This window comes from Oncorhynchus nerka, linkage group LG14 (genome assembly GCF_034236695.1).
Source record: "Oncorhynchus nerka isolate Pitt River linkage group LG14, Oner_Uvic_2.0, whole genome shotgun sequence".
Taxonomy (NCBI): Eukaryota; Metazoa; Chordata; class Actinopteri; order Salmoniformes; family Salmonidae; genus Oncorhynchus; species Oncorhynchus nerka.
The window spans coordinates 44,499,758-44,505,271 of record NC_088409.1 but is presented as its reverse complement, the minus strand read 5'-3'; the positions used below and the strand labels follow the sequence as shown (position 1 = coordinate 44,505,271).

Sequence of the window (5,514 nt, the reverse complement as noted above, 5' to 3'; positions counted from 1 at the left end):
TAATATGATGGTACACCACTCCCCCTTCTGCAAATATGAAGAATTACATGTTAGTAATGTACACAGAAGTACATACAGTACCAGTCAAAAGTTTGGACACCTACTCATTCAAGGATTTTTACTTTATTTTTTATTATTTTCTACTTTGTAGAATAGTGAAGACATCACAACTATGAAGTAACACATACGGAATCATGTAGTAACCACAAAAAGTGTTAAAGCAAAATATATTTTATATTTGAGAATGCCAAGAGCGTGCAAATCTGTCAAGGCAAAAGGGTGGCTACTTTGAACCTCAAATATATTTTGATTTGTTTAACACTTTTTTGGGGTCACTACATGATTCCATGTGTTTTATAGTGTTGATGTCTTCACTATTATTCTACAATGTAGAAAATAGTTTTCAAAAAGAAAAAAGAAGAAAAACCCTTGAATGAGTAGGTGTGTCCCAAACCTTTGCCTGGTACTGTAGTTGTAGCATACTTTAGCCGGGGATTCAATGCAAGGCGCTGCACACTACAACGACGTTAGTCCGCAATTTACACTTGAGAGGACATGAGCAGCGTTTACCCTAAATGTGATCTCCGCAAATGCTATGGAAATGACTTGAAAAGGCCATTGTTGGCTGTATAGTGCTGCACGCTATAGCACCTCCTGCACCGAATCCCAGACTTTTTCTTTATAGCCGACCTTTGAAGCAAATTATGTCTACTTTTACTGGAGAATCAATGATTGTAGTGCAGAAAAAAAATTGTATCAGAGAAACATTTATTTATAAATTACAACTTTAATTTGGTATATTGTTTCATTTCAACATTACTGCATTAGTTTGTTTTCGTAATATAAGGATGTAATACTTAAGCTAGGCTAACCGACAACACAGTGCACAGTTGTCACTTCTCATACAGTTTGATGTTTGTACAGTAACATTATATATTTATATAACATATCAACGTATATATTTGAATTCACTTGTATAGAAAATAAAATATTTGTATTATTGCAAAGTACACATTTGCAAATCACTGGAGATCAATTAGTTGACATTAAAACAGAAAAGAAGAGAACAGTAAAACTATTGTGCCACACATACATCCCCTGTTACACTTGCCATGCAAAGCCTGTGTGACCAAAAACCCACGTACTTATTCCTCTTGCTTTAACGTGAGTTTTTGAGTTAAAGGTATCGCTTAAAAAAAGGTATTGTTTAAAGTGCTTCTATCAATATGGTGCGGCAAATTGTTACAGTCTCAAGAGGTAGGGAAAGGACGTCCACATACATTGTCCTGCGTTGTTTATCACTTACGTACCAGGCTGCAGTATGTTTTGAGTAAGGAGTTAAATCCACACGTGCACTTCGGGAGTGAGATAACTCAGAAGTTTTTTAAGTTTTTTTTTAGACAAGCAAATCCCTTTGGACACATACAAATGATGACTGTGGGATAATTTTCTCAAGTCCAGCCACCTGTCGATTCTCAGCAGGGGAAAAGAAAAAGCAGAAAGCTCCTTTACCCTACGGCCAGTAATGGGTCAGGCCATAATAAACATCTGACATGTTGTCAACGGTCATAGTCCTATCGAGGTTGTTTTTATACCCATGACCTACTGCTCCGACTTACCCATGTAAGGAGAACAATCTTTTTTTTTTTTTAAATGACACTAGTTTGGATGAAAGAAGCATTTGGTCTCTAATGTCAGTCTAGTTCGGTTCCAGTTTGGTAACCAACCACTTTAAAAAGCATATAGACCCATGTAAAAGCACATGAAGGAATATAAAGCTAAATTAACAAATAAAGCACATGGACCCAATGTAAATAGTGTATGAACCCAATGTGAACTGAATATAAAGTAAATGAAGCAAAATAAAGTAAATGAACCCAAATGAAGCACATTAACACATTGTAGAACACATGAAGAAATATAAAGCAAATGAACCCAAATAAAGCATGTGAACCGAATGTTAAAATCACATGTAGCAACAATTATACAAATGCAAATAAACACACGAACCGATGTAAAGCACACAGAACGCAGACAGAAACCACAAGCGTGGCCAAACTTAGTCCTGTAGAACATAATACCCCTGCTCGCTAGGATTCCATAAGCACACTTCAAAACGAGGCAAGAGAATTCATACAGACATAGCTTCAACAATCCATCAAATGTCAAAAATAATTCAGCGTGGAGCCGAGAAAAGACACAAACATTCATTTGCATTTGAACAATTAAGAAAATGAGTGAAGCAAGACATTGAAGCCACTTATAAAATGTTCACCTTCCTCTGCTTTGAGCAGGACATTTCCTTCCCTACAGGAAATATTGAACAAAGGCTGCTGCAACGTGACATAGCATTGTCATACACCAATTCATCTCAGAGTCCCGAGACAGATCGTATGGCTTGAGATGTAGTTGTCTGCATGGGACCACAACACAACGACGCAGAGAGTGTTACAAAACACACGGCATGATTTTCAGACACACCAACCAGGGGTTGTTTCGATACGAAAACATCTTGTTTGGATGGGGAAAAAATCTGTGTTTAAACTATTGATGCACAGTATGGTTGGTGAGAAACACTCGGACTATGATTTTAAGACAGCCTACATGTACTGGGCAACTACACTGAACAAAAATATAAACACAACATGTAAAGTGTTGGTCCACTGTCTTATGAGCTGAAATAAAAGATCCCAGAAATGTTATATACTCACAAAAAGGTTATTTCGCCTCAAATGTTGTGTGCAAATTAGTTTACATCCCTGTTAGTGAGCATTTCTCCTTTGCCAAGATAATCCATCCACCTGACAGGTGTGGCATATCAAGAAGGTGATTAAACAGCATGATCAGGTGCACCTTGTGCTGGGGACAATAAAAGGCCACTAAAATGTGCAGAACACAATGCCACAGATGTCTCAAGTTGAGGGAGTGTGCAATTGTCATGCGGACTGCAGGAATGTCCACCAGAGCTGTTGCCAGATAATTGAATGTTCATTTCTCTACAATAACCCACCTCCTATGTCGTTTTAGAGAATTTGTCGTCAGTACGTCCAACCAACCAACCGCACATCATGTGTATGGCGTTGTGTGGGCGAGTGGTTTGCTGATGTCAACGTTGTGAACAGAGTGCCCCATGGTTTTGGTGGGGTTATGATATAGGCAGGCATAAGCTACAGACAACAAACACAATAGCTTTTTTATCAATGGCAATTTGAATGCTCAAAAATAACGTGACAAATTCCTGAGGCCCATTTTTTTTTTTTTTAAAGGTATCTGCGACCAACAGATGCATATCAGTATTCAGTCGTGAAATCCATAGATAAAACGGCCTGATGAATTGATTTCAATTAACCGATTTCCTCATATGAACTGCAATTCAGAAAAATCTTTGAAATTGTTGCATGTTGCGTTTAAATTTTTTGTTCCGTAGAAATGTAAAGATCTGTCTTCTAAACACTAATGACAACAGTAGTTCCTCCTTTCCAGCAGGAAACCATCGATGGTCTTTAAAGTGGTGGCCAAATAAAAGAGCGACGGGGAAGCCTCGAAGTCAACTGCTCTTCCGCTAGCACTACAGTACAGTACAAGGCTCAGAAAAATGGAGCTCAGAAACTGTTTCCAAGGATCGTTTCCCAAGCTAAAGTTGACTTTCTCTGGTTTCCCTTATATAACCTGTTTCGGGAACCTTGTAAATGTCATGTTTAAACTATATTACATTTCTGTGTCGTTTAAATAACAATACAATGGACAGAAATCAGCCAGGGGAGTATCAAATGTCAATCATTCAGTAACGCTTCATTTTAAACCCCTATCTCATCAATAAGACCTTGTCCTCGTCGAACTCTCACAGCTGAAGCAGCCTGTCCTTCACAACAAGCTCTGACATTTCAACACCTAATTCAATTTGTTTTAGTGAAGGAGGTGAGGTGCTTTAATCTATTTCACCTTCCTGGACTCAACCAACAACTACCCTCAACTGCAATGCCCATGTGGGGGAATGGGGACATGACAGGGGTGACCTGCTGGAAAGGAGAACAACGCACACACACACGCGGTGTAGTACTGTGTGCGTGCATGGCGACGGTTTATTAGTAGCACGCCATTACATTGTCACACGGTCCTCATGTTTCCTTCTCTACTGTAACCTCAGTAACCACCGTGCTGACAGTAATAGGTGCTGAGAAAACAGGAGATGAAAGTAAACAAATACACTAAGCACCTCTTCCTCACCTCCCGCTCTCTCCTCCCCTAAGCTGTAAGGAGACCCCTCTCTCTCCTCCCCTAAGCTGTAAGGAGACCCCTCTCTCTCCTCCCCTAAGCTGTAAGGAGACCTCTCTCTCTCCTCCTCTAAGCTGTAAGGAGACCCCTCTCTCTCCTCTCTCCTCGCCTAAGCTGTAAGGAGACCCCTCTCTCTCCTCCCCTAAGCTGTAAGGAGACCCCTCTCTCTCCTCTCCTGAGCTGTAAGGAGACATCTCTCTCCTCTCCTGAGCTGTAAGGAGACCCCTCTCTCTCCTCTCCTGAGCTGTAAGGAGACCTCTCTCTCTCCTCTCCTGAGCTGTAAGGAGACCCCTCTCTCTCCTCTCCTGAGCTGTAAGGAGACCCCTCTCTCTCCTCTCCTGAGCTGTAAGGAGACCTCTCTCTCCTCTCCTGAGCTGTAAGGAGACCCTCTCTCTCCTCTCCTGAGCTGTAAGGAGACCCCTCTCTCTCCTCTCCTGAGCTGTAAGGAGACCCTCTCTCTCCTCTCCTGAGCTGTAAGGAGACCTCTCTCTCCTCTCCTGAGCTGTAAGGAGACCACTCTCTCTCCTCTCCTGAGCTGTAAGGAGACCCCTCTCTCTCCTCTCCTGAGCTGTAAGGAGACCCTCTCTCTCCTCTCCTGAGCTGTAAGGAGACCTCTCTCTCCTCTCCTGAGCTGTAAGGAGACCTCTCTCTCCTCTCCTGAGCTGTAAAGGAGACCCCTCTCTCTCCTCCCTCCTCGCCTAAGCTGTAAGGAGACCCCTCTCTCTCCTCCCCTAAGCTGTAAGGAGACCCCTCTCTCTCCTCCCTCCTCCTCTAAGCTGTAAGGAGATCCTCTCTCTCCTCCCCTATGCTGTAAGGAGACCTCTCTCTGTCCTCCTCTAAGCTGTAAGGAGACCTCTCTCTGTCCTCCCTCCTCGCCTAAGCTGTAAGGAGACCCCTTTCTCCTCTCCTGAGCTGTAAGGAGACCCTCTCTCTCCTCCCTCCTCGCCTAAGCTGTAAGGAGACCCCTCTCTCTCCTCCCCTAAGCTGTAAGGAGACCCCTCTCTCTCCTCCCCTAAGCTGTAAGGAGACCCCTCTCTCTCCTCCCCTAAGCTGTAAGGAGACCCCTCTCTCTCCTCCCTCCTCCTCTAAGCTGTAAGGAGATCCTCTCTCTCCTCCCCTATGCTGTAAGGAGACCTCTCTCTGTCCTCCCTCCTCGCCTAAGCTGTAAGGAGACCCCTTTCTCCTCTCCTGAGCTGTAAGGAGACCCCTCTCTCTCCTCCCTCCTCGCCTAAGATGTAA

The 5,514-nt window shown here is 42.9% G+C and overlaps 1 long non-coding RNA gene across 1 annotated transcript; it reads right to left on the bottom strand.

The window, feature by feature from the left end:
• Nucleotides 1-751: 751 nt before the first annotated feature.
• On the bottom strand, nucleotides 752-4,468 carry LOC115142068 (uncharacterized). Its single transcript, XR_003865453.2, has 2 exons — nucleotides 2,712-4,468; nucleotides 752-2,511 (listed from the first exon to the last, which is right to left on the bottom strand). It is a non-coding gene; the product is annotated as an uncharacterized LOC115142068 (long non-coding RNA).
• Between the last annotated feature and the right edge of the window lie 1,046 nt (nucleotides 4,469-5,514).